The 11743-nt window shown below is 37.4% G+C and overlaps 1 long non-coding RNA gene across 1 annotated transcript; it reads left to right on the top strand.

Moving 5' to 3' along the window:
- Window positions 1-212: 212 nt before the first annotated feature.
- LOC114751185 (uncharacterized) lies at window positions 213-1313 on the top strand. Its single transcript, XR_003740719.1, has 2 exons — window positions 213-328; window positions 1122-1313. It is a non-coding gene; the product is annotated as an uncharacterized LOC114751185 (long non-coding RNA).
- Window positions 1314-11743: the final 10430 nt, after the last annotated feature.

Below are 11743 nucleotides of genomic sequence, written 5' to 3'. Positions count from 1 at the left end.
TTCTTTGCATTCAGAGGCTTGATCTCTTTGTTCATTCTTCTTCGCATTCAGAGGCTTGATCTCTTCGTCCGTTCTTCATCACTAAACGGAGCACCAAAGTCCAGACTCCAGAGGCTCACAGCGGACCACATTTAAACTTCAGAGCCTCACGGCGGCGCATTCAGCTTCTTCCATTCTTCTTCGAATCTCCCTGGTTGCTGAATCAATTGATTTGCTTTCCATTCTTCTTCACTAATCGCTACTTGCCAGTTGCTGAACGGAGCACCAGAGGCTCACAACGGACTGCATTATAGCGACGTATTCAGCTGGTCGCACACGCAAATAGCTAGTCACCACCTTCCTGTTCGCTTGAATCGATTGATTCGCTTCTTCCATTATTTGATTCTCAGGTGCGTGACTCATGTTCACACACACACACACATATTGTCATGCTCTGCTTATCGACTTGTTTGTGAGGGTGACTTGTTTGTGTTCTCATATACTGTTATCTTCTAGGTTTTGTCATCTGAACTGTGGCTCATGTTCACATATATATACATGATCGTGCTCTGCCTGTGTGAGTGTGCTCTGAACTGTAATGGAATGAATTTAATTGAGAATGATTTAACTTTTACTCTCCCAGATTATTTCAACTATAAAGTTCGATGATTTCCAAGAGTACGTGAACCTGAAACAAAGGCATATTAGAGAGAGGCATATTAGAAGTCGCAAACCCACAAAACATGCAGAAGTTTAAAATGAGTAGTTGGACCTTTGGTGGTGATTAGTAAAGAGTTGTCTGCACTTACTGACTAATCCTGTGGTTATTGATGCGAAAGACTTGCTATTGGTGTCGGTCTTCATATCATTCTAGTGTTTGTATCCTGTGTATGTTTCTAACTTGAATTTGAATGAAAATCTCGTTAGATTAAATTCCATCAAATGTCTATAATTCTGAATTTGTAATTTGATGGTAAAGCTGGACATCTAATCCGGCTTATTTTCTAGACTTTTCTCAAGCATTTTGATTATTCAGTGTCTTAATTTACATATTCTTCATATTTTTTATTTTTTGTTGTTATTGAGTTCTAGTTGATATCAACTCCACTTGATCTAATACATATTTAATTTCTTTTTTTTAGGTGCTTGAACAAGAAGAAGAAATTGTGTTGAAGATTTAATGCTTTGCGGTGGTTTGATAATTTGTTGTAATTGGAGTAACTAGCAAGAACAAATTGTGTTAATTTGATAATTTCATATTTTCTGTTTGTATTGTAGATAATTTAGGTTGAGTTATTGTAATTTTAAATTAATTTATGTGTATTAATTTTTTTTAAAAAAAACAGGCTTTTTAACAGGCCACAGGCCAGGCCAGGCTTGATTACAGGCCAGGCTCAGGCCAAATAAAAGGCCTTTCACAGGCCACAGGCTAGGCTCAGGCCAATAGGCCTCATCACAGGCCGAGCCTGTTAAGGGTGAGGCCTGGCCTAGCCAGGCATGTTTCCACCCCTATATACAACCTCCTCAAGTTTTGAGTTATATGTATATAAGCGTCCTAAATTTTAATATATATGTACCTAAGTAATGAATAAAACTATTAAGAAGAGAGTTATTTACATAAATATAAGAGTTTAAGAGGATTTATTGTAGATTTTTACAAGTTAAAAAGATTATTCTTATCTAACAGAAAGTTGATCATCAGTTTAGTTATGCCTAATTTCTCCTAAACTAGGGGTGAAAAGAAATTGAAATCCCTCAAGTCTGAAAAGGGAGGCTCCTTTTTTTCTTTTTTAACCAGCAAAGCATACTACAATTATTAATAACAGACTGAAACAAATAGTTCTACATAAAAGCAAAAGGAAAAGAAAAACAGCAACAAAAGGCAGTCAACAAACAAGTTAGAGAGTTGACAAATTAGCTAATACCTTCTCTTTCAGCCTTAGAAAGATTCTGGTCAGAACAGTAATCTTCAGCAAGAGTGGCTTCACGAACGATGATAACAACTAGAGGAGGCGAAGATTCCAAAATCAGATCATTAGGTCCCAACTTCCCTTGAAGCTATGGCAGCCAAAAGGTCAGTAGTATCATTTCCCTCACGAGGAATGAGAGAAAAGGAAAAGGAAATTCAATCAATCACTAAATCAAATATCTCAGCAAACAAACCATGCAGTAGGCAAGGGCAAAACCGAGATGATTTCTAAATTAAAGCATCAAAAAGGTCTTTGCAATCCATCTCAATGATAATAGGGAAGCATTGCTATTGCTTAGCTAGAAGGACAAATTTATGGATAATGAGAAGCTCTACGTGAAATGCAGAGGAAGCATTTACTTTTTCAGCCCAACTTTTAGAAAATACTTCTTTTGAATTCTTACAAATCACCCCAATGCCAGCTTTACCATTAGTTTTGCAGAAAGCACCATCACAATTAATCTCAAAAGAATTCAAGAGGGAGGCTCCAATTGGCAAAGCAATCGCTCGCGCACGTTATTTTCAAGTATGGGCATAATTTGTTATTAGTTACACGATTTTGTCAAAGGAAATCAGGATGTGATTTTTTTCAGAAAGAATCCCACAAAATTTTTTTTAAAAAATTACTTAATTTTAAATCAGATTTGATAATAATATTTTAATAGATTTTGATAATAATAAACTTATAAATAACAGTATATAAGAATTCTTTATTTGCATTATAGCAGCTTTAACTCCTTTTTGTGAGATTTTTTCTCCATTTTTCTGCTTGTAAGTTTTCATTTTCAGTACTAACCCTGAGAGCAAAATGTCATCATCTGACAACGACATGGGCACATGGCAACACGTGTGATGTTTCTGAGTGAATTAAACGGAAGTATTATTGAGGAGGCTTTGCTTTGCGTTCAAGTTTCAAAGAAAATTGACCAAGACAGCTGGCTTACAATAATTCACAATGCCGACATCACAATAGGCTTCGACCAAAGCCCAAGATGCCAAAACCATATTCAATTTGATTAAAGTTTTTTTTAAAATTTTTTTAATTAATACAATCACTGATTTTTGGTCAAAAATAGAATCAGCGTTACAGCTTGAAACCTTTTAAATGACGTTTGGGGTTATTATAATTGGATTTTACTGCGATATAATTTTAAAGGGAGGGAGTGAATGACTACAAACTAGTTCATCAACTCAAAAAAATTAGAATGAATTAAATTCTCTAGATACATTAAAGATGTAAGTTTCTTTCTGAAAGAAATTAGTACTTTAGCAGTTTGTAAATATTTAATAACAAATAATTCTCCATCGCATTTAATATGGAAAAGAAGTGTTTTTAATTAATGTATTAAAATAATTTGTATTTATTAAATGCGCGTATTGAACTGTTGGCAAAAAAAAAAAATGCGCGTATTGAACTAAAAATTACTTTCAAAATTTTCTTATAAGAAACGTGAGAAAGTAATCTTCCGCCATTTTTTAGTGAAACGTGGATGGGAAAAGAGCCACTAGAAGCATCAAAAAGCTGTCTGTTGATAAGCATTCGCGTCTTTTGGTTAAAAAAAACAAAACGAAAATGATAAGCATACGCGTCAACGTCAGCGATGATGCTTAGAAAAATAGAAGGGTCAAGAGGCGTGTTGGAAACGGTCAGATTCGTTGAGCGTAAAGCCCACGCAAAAGCGGCCTCCACTTCCAAGACACCGCCTTCGCCCCTGCAAAAAAAAAAAAAATTTCCATTATCAAAATTAAAAAAATTCGCTCATAAATCTCCACCGCTCAATAGGAGAGGCGGCTGATATTACACGTCACTTAATCTTCACCGTTCAAGAAAGGCATCTTAGCTTTTTTTTCTTTTTTTTCATTTTCTCCAGCAACCCATCCTTTCTATAAATAACAACGCTAGGGGCATGCTTTGCCTTCCGTCTTTGTTCCAGGGTTCCTCGTCTCTTCGCGTCAGATCTTGATCTGAGATTTGGTTGTTGCCCACTCAAGGCTGAGATCCGTATCGACCCGATCCAGTTCCACCTGCCGATGCTGGTTTGTGACGCGTAAGTGTTCTGCTCATAGTTTTTAACGATCAGGTTCATTTATCTGTTGCGTTTTTTATCTGATCTTGTTTTCTTGGGTCTTACGTTCTAAGTTTGAGACGCATACAAAACTTCTTGCCTCGAATCTTCCGTTTCGAGGTGTGGTCTCCTCGTTCTTGTTTTCGGCATCTATTCTGTAGAAATTAGCTGGATCTTGCCTTTGTCAAGGCTCTCGAGGGTGTAGTTCCTAGAACGGGGTACTTAGATTAACACTTCAGGGTATAATGTTTACCCTACGCAATATTAGTATTATTTTGGAAGAGCTATTCAAGCGTCCTGTTCTTGGTTTGACTTGAGCCGCCTGACCCTTGCCTAAAATTTTTTAGGCAAAAAAAAAATCTAAAAAAAATGCTAAGATTATTTCTAAAACAAAATGGCTCAAATATATCATATGCCTGTGTTTTTTTTTTTTTTTGGGCTAAAAACAAGACAATATTATTAATCAACAAAGCAAATAAGTATACACTAATAGCCACTTAAGGCCTGAAAAAGAAAAAAACACTCAAAAAAAGCTTAACCATATAACCTACCACACAGTTCAAACCAAAACACAATCCTAACATACAACCTGCTGGAGCTGAAATGAAACAAAAACAAGACAGAAACTAAAACGCACTGAAAAAAAACTCTAGCAGATCAATCTAGCAGATCAACCAATACCACTTATGTCAAATTTTAGCTTATCAGATCCATTGATAAAACTTGCAGACTTCCAGTTATTTCCAATATTCGTGTCTAGAACCTGTTTCAAAGTAGGTGTTGGATCAAAAATCCACCCCACAAGGCATGCCTCTTTTCTACAACATACAGCAATCCAGTTTGCTGCTTCATTACCTTTCTTAGGTGTCAAGGCAATTTCAAACCTTCCACAATCTACTATCTCAGATATAACAGTCTACAATTCCCATCTACACCTCCAATCAGCATTCTCAGAGGATTTCTTTTTGCAGTATCAGAAAAGCTCTGTGCAATCAGTCTCCAAAACCGCATTTCTTAACTCTAGCTCTTTTACAATACAAATGGTTCTGTGTAAGGCTAATACCTCAGCTTCGAAAGCAAACTTAGCTACAACTTTATCTGCAAAACCCCACTGCAACTTACCATCTTTATCTCTACACACAACACCCACTGCTGCTAAACCAGAACTCTCATCAAAAGAGCCATCAGAATTTATTTTCATAAGATCACCTTCAAGAGCCTTCCAACGAACCTCAGTTGCAACACTATTAGTTTGCCCTTCCACTACCTTGCTCCACCCTTTAGCTTCTCAAAATTCCCTCATACCTCTGCCAACTTCGCAAATCACTTTGACTGGATTCACTTTAAATTCAAATATTGCACTATTTCTTTCCTTCCATATTAACCATAATAACCATGCTACATAATCTAATTGGAAGTCATCAAAAGGCTTTTCTTCTACCATTATTTGCATGCATCAGCTTTCAAACTTACCAAAACCTCCTTTTTCAAACCTCAGTACCAGTTCACTGCCAAACCACACACCCTTAACCCATGGACAGGTAAAGAGAGCATGTTCAATTGTTTCAACTTCTTTTTTACAGATTGGACACATAACTGAAGTTCTACATTTTTTTCTTATAAGCTCTTCTCTAACAGGTACCGCTCTCACCAAGCATCTCCATATAAAATGGATGATTTTTGGTAGAACTTTAATCCTCCAAACCTTCTTCCATAGCTCCTTGGTTAGAATCATAGATGAGCTTGCTCTGTCAACCGTAGTAGCTTCCATATTTTTGACAGCATAGTATCCTTTCTTAACTTCATATTTACCACTTCTTGCAACTTTCCAAACTGATTCATCTATTCTGTTGATGAAGTTCAGAGGGACTTTCACAATCCATCCCAAAATCTCCTCACTGACCAACTCCTTCATTCCTTCTAGATTCCAATAGCCATTATGAATCAGATGAGCTACACACCAATGTTTGCATTGTTCAGGCACATTAACCAACTATGCAAGGCATCCCTTAGCTTTTTGAATCCAATTGTCCTTCCAAACATTTACCACTTCTTCATTCCCAACTCTCCAAAACACTCTCTTTTTCAACAAATCTCTACCAGTCAAGATACTACTCCAGATCCAGGAAGCTTTTCCCCCTTCTTTGCTTTAAGGAAACTTGAATTAGGAAAGTAAATTCCTTTCAAGACCCTTACCCACAAATCATCAGGGTTGTTCAGGACTCTCCAAGCAGTCTTTGCTAGCAAGGCATCATTCATAACTTCAAAATCTCTAAATCCCATTCCTCCATCAGATTTAGCCTTAGTCATGTTTTTCCAACTTCTCCAATGAATCATTCTACCTTCCTTCCCACCATTCCACTAGAACCGAGCAATGATACTATCCAATTCTTTGCACGTTTTCCTTGGGAATTTAAAACAATGCATGGGATAAACAGGAACTGCACTGATAACTACCTTAATCATCACTTCTCTACCAGCTTGAGTCAATAGTTTGCTACTCCAACCTTCCGCCTTTCTCCCTACCCTCTTTTTTATATAAGCTAAGGCTTGCTGTTTATTTTTTCCCCACACATTAGGAACTCCCAAGTATTTCCCTGGCTTGTCAATATCCTTAACATTGAGAATTTTGCAAACCTAGTCTCTAACTTCTGGATTGGAATTTTTGGAGAACAGAATTCTAAAGTTTGCCAAGTTGGCTTGTTGACCAGAAGCCTTTTAGGATAGCTGTCAGATTTCTACAATTATTTTTTGTTGCATTCATGAAGAACATCACAACATCCGCAAAGAAGCTATGTGTTAACATAGGACAATTATTAGTGATTCTAATACCCTTCAATAAACCAGCCTCAACATTCTTAGAAATCATTCTTGACATCACTTCAACAACAAGAATGAATATATAAGGAGATAAAGAGTCTCCTTGTCTTAGACCCCTCCCAGGTTTGATCACAGCTACCTTCCTTCCTGAAAGACACAGATTTAGTGTCACCGTGCTGATACATCTCATCACCAATCTTACCCATCTTTCACAGAATCCAAATTTCAACATCACAGCTTCTACAAAATCCCACTCAACTCTGTCATAGGCCTTGCTCATATCCATTTTTAAGGTAAAATCAACCCTTTTAGCTTTCCTTCTTCCTGTCAAAAAGTGGAATACTTCATGCGCAACTATTACATTATCATGAATCAATCATCCCGGAACAAAAGCACCTTGGTTCTTGGAGATATAAGTATTCAACCAAGGTTTTAGTCTATTGCAAGCACCTTAGAAATAATCTTGTAACCAAAGTTACATAGACCAATGGGTCTAAATTGACTAACATCCTCAGGTTTATCAACCTTCGGGATCAAAGTAATATTAGTCCCATTTAGGTCCTTAATATATCCTTTTCCTTCAAAGAAATCTTTAACCATTAACCAGACTTCATTTTCTACCACCTGCCATGATGAGTGATAGAATTTACCATTGAATCCATCAGGTTCCGGTGCCTTGTTGCCTCCTAATTGAAATGCTGCCTCTTTAACCTCCAATCTAGTCACAGGACAGACCAGTGTGCCATTTATGTCCTCAGAAATACAGCCATCCACACTTCCTAACACCTTCTCAAAGCTTCTCTTCTTAGATGGTGTAAAGAGGTTCAAATAATAATCAGCAAAGCATTTGGCAATATCACTTTCAGATTCTAGCCACTGTCCTTCACTCCCTTTTATCTTCAGGATTGCATTCCTCTGTCTTCTTTGAACTGTGGACAAGTGAAAGAATTTGGAATTCATGTCTCTAGTTTGTAGCCATGAAATCCTAGATTTCTGCCACCAGTAATGCTCTTCGTTCTGCCATAGCTTGTCCAGTTCAACTTCTATCTCCCCTACCCTTATTGCTGCTACTTTAGTGAAATTGCCCTTGTAACAATTTGCCAACTGATCAACTAGTTTCTCTATTAATTTTTGGCTATTTGGGAAAGCCGCCTTCTTCCAGATCATCAATTCTTTTTCACAATTTTTTAACCTTATTACATCTTTAATACAATCGTCCTCCAAATCTACCACCCCCTTCCAACCTTTTATAACAGTTGCTTCATTATCTGGGTGAGAAATCCAGTTATTCTCAAATTTAAAACTCCAAGCAGTTTTTATTCCATTAAACCTTGTTACGACTTCTCCTTCCTTTAAATGATAAGGTTCAGTAGACTTCTCGCGACGTCGCCGGTAGTGAACTGCTTACGTTGCCGCGATCCGAACACTTCATTGGACCATTTAATTGGTAGGAGCGACAGGTGGTGTGTACAATACCTGGCCGTCGGGGCAAGTGCCAGGCCCCGATGAGTAGGAGGGCGCAGCGGTCGCTGCAAAACCTGGGGTGTGAGCCTAGGTGGAGCGGCTGTCGTCGCAATCCTTGTCAGTCCACGTCCCAAGTCGATCGGCAGACTGGCAGACACCGTTCCACATCCGACCGGCACGCATCGCCAAGTCAATCACCAAAGGGCAATGATCAGAGCCAATTGGTTCTAAATGGAAAACCTGAGCTTTAGGAAAATGCTCTTTCAATTCAATATTACCAAGAGCTTTATTGATTCTTTCTTTTACATGATCCTCATTCCTTCTCTTATTACACCAAGTGAAATTCTGACCTTGGAACCCCATGTCAATCAGTTCACAGTCTGCCATAAATTTTTGAAAGTTCAGGATTTTCCTCACTGCCCTTGGACGTCTTCCCCACTTCTCCTCCTGAGTAGCAAGATCATTGAAATCAGCTGTGCAAAGCCAAGAACCATTTATGTCCCGAGAGAGTTCCCTTATAACATTCTAAATTCTGCTTCTCTCTCTCCCCTTCACTGCATCATACACAAAAGTCACGAAATCTGGGACTTCAATAACCCTAGAATCCACCTTCAGATGAATAACATTTTTGGAAACATACAGCACCTTCACTATAATATCTTTACACTACCAGACACATAGGCCTCCACTTCTTACCACAGGATCAACTTCCAACCCACTTTCCATTCCGCAGCGTCTCTTCAATCTATCCACCACTTTCTTTTTATGTTTAGTTTCCATTAAGTAGATTATATGGGGTTTTTTACTCTTCACAACTTGCTTTAGGTTTCTAACTGTCAAGGGAACCCTAACCCTTGACAGTTCCAGCATAATATACTCATGGCTTTTTGGTGGCTGTTTGAGGCCAGCCACCAAAACCCTCAGCAATTTCATCAGATTCAACCATGTTACCTTCATCCATGCCTGAATTGTTTATCTCGAAGCAATAATTCAGTTCAGCAACTGCCTTTAGTTGACCCTCCTTTTTCATTTTGGCTTTTCTTCTTATCTATCTTTTAGCCATTCGAACATTTCTGCTACCTTCCTTACTCAGAGTTTCATGTTGCCCTGCATTAGCCTCTACCATATTGTCAAAATCAAGTCTTCTTTTCTTCACTTCCACATCAGAACCACTTTCCTCCAATCTTCTTTTTAGACCAACCTTCTCCAAACCCTTCGTTACTCCAAACATAGGGGAAATACTGCCATAAACTATGACTGCTTTAGAAATATTTTCATCAACAGTAATCTTTCTTTTTCCTTCTTTCCAAATTTTCCCCACAATTTCCTCATTTTCCTCCTTCTTCCCATCAGAACTATTCACAGTCACAAGTTTTTTTCCATCTCCTTCATGTTCTTCTTCAACAGGAACAACCAGATTTTTATTGCCCTCACTATTACTTTCTTGCTGACTTTTTTCATCAATTACTTCCACCCTACCTGCTTTTTCATCATTACGGTTCGGCTTGGAGTTTTTATTCAGTACATCTTCTCTACTGTTTTTATTTTCAATTACTTCCACTTTCCTGTAAGTTCTCCCTGCTCTGTTACCCCCTAACTCCTCCTAGTCCTCTTTATAGACTTTGACTAAGGGTGTATTTGGATGACACCCCAAACCATGGTTTGGGGTGTCAATCACCCAAACACCCCCTCTAAAAACTAAAACCATGGTTTTGACTCCAAAACCATGGTTTTGGAAAAAGCAAAATTTTTTTGCTTTTGGAGAAAAAAGGGAGAGTGTGAGAGCCTATATGATATGTATCTTGTTATTTTTTTTATAAACATATTTTTTGATAAACATATTTAATCTTATATTTTATAAATATATATACACATTAATTATTTATTAATTATATTATCTTATATATTATTAATTATGTTGGTAAAAAACATATTATTAACAATTTTATTCCTTCAAATTAAAATATATTATAAAATCTATTTTTTCTGTAATTATCATATTAACTTATGTCTTTTTTTTAGTAATTTGTATATATAAAAAGTGCTTCTGATAACAACTATCCAAACACTCTTACTTCTCAGAATCACTTTTTTACAAAATCTATTCTTCACAGAATCTATTCTCCCCAGAATCTATTTTCCAGAATCATTTTTCCAAACTACGATTTGGTTTCATCCAAACACATCCTAATTCATCCATCCATCTCGCAGCTTGGACACCAAGCCAACTACCATATTCTATTTCTATCTCAGTTTCTTCCTCCTTTTTCTCCAGACAAGATCTAAAGTCATGTTCAATAACACCACAAGCAAAGAAAAAGTTCTGTAGCCTCTCATATCTAACTTTAATTTTGATCGGATCCTTCCCTGGCCTAGGAGTTCTTAAACCAGAAATCAATGGCTTCCTTAGATCCACTACAGCCCTTACCCTTAAGCAACTTCTGACAAGCAAGTTGTTTCTCCTTGGATCCTCAGCCAGCTTCACCTCTTCAACCTTCTCTCCTAGGCGTATCGCATTCTCTACCTCGATCGCTGCAGGTGGTAAGCCATGGAACTGGATCAAAAAAGGATAGAAATTAAAGTCGATTTCATCAAACAGCATATTATCATTCTAGCATTGCACATTCAGCAGACATCCATTGATCAACCATGGCCGTCCGCGTAAAATTCTTAAAAATTTATCTCTACGTCGAAAATTAAAGATGAAAGCCTTGCGATCAATTTCCACAATCTCCAAATCTTCTCTGCTCACCAGATTCCAGTGCAGATTCCAGCCTTTACGTATCATCTGGATCACTGTAGCGGAGTTTAAGTTCTTCTCTGTTATCATCTTTCCGGCTAGAGTTTCGCCATTCAATCTCTTCACCTCTGATTCATTCCAAATCAAATCTACATTCAAATCTTCCAGACCTCTCCCTGATCCATCTTCGTCATTCTTTCCTCCCCGATCCATCCTAACCTCCACAACTCCTCACTCACCTGATCCTTTATTTCAAGGAATAATAAAGGATCATACTCTTTAACTCTGTCGCAGTGGGCGACAGAGGTCACTCAACTCCCTCCTCACCGTCATAGACAGCAACGGAGCAACAAGGCACGAAAAGCGACGATAACTGTCGTAACTAACTCCCACTAAAGGAGAGAGAAAAAGCTCCCACTAAGGAGAGAGACCGAACTCACCTTTATATGCCCATGATCGATACCGTGTTTTTCAATTGCATCCTACATCCTAGACAAAAATTTGCATTAAACACCCGAAAATTATAAAATTCTATTATTATAATTTTTTTTAAGAAATATAAATTAAGAACCTTGTAAAACAATGAATCTAAAATAATGGTCTGCTTACCATTGAAACTTCAAATTTTACAACTCAAACATCCAAAGCTAAGGGTTTATATTCATATAATTATTAGTTAAGAACTAATAACAGCTACTTTATATC

Source organism: Neltuma alba, unplaced genomic scaffold (assembly GCF_004799145.2).
Source record: "Neltuma alba isolate B1F8T4 unplaced genomic scaffold, ASM479914v2 tig00006795_pilon, whole genome shotgun sequence".
Lineage (NCBI taxonomy): Eukaryota > Viridiplantae > Streptophyta > Magnoliopsida > Fabales > Fabaceae > Neltuma > Neltuma alba.
Note: the sequence above shows the minus strand (reverse complement) of the source record. Positions and strands in the feature narration are given on the sequence as shown.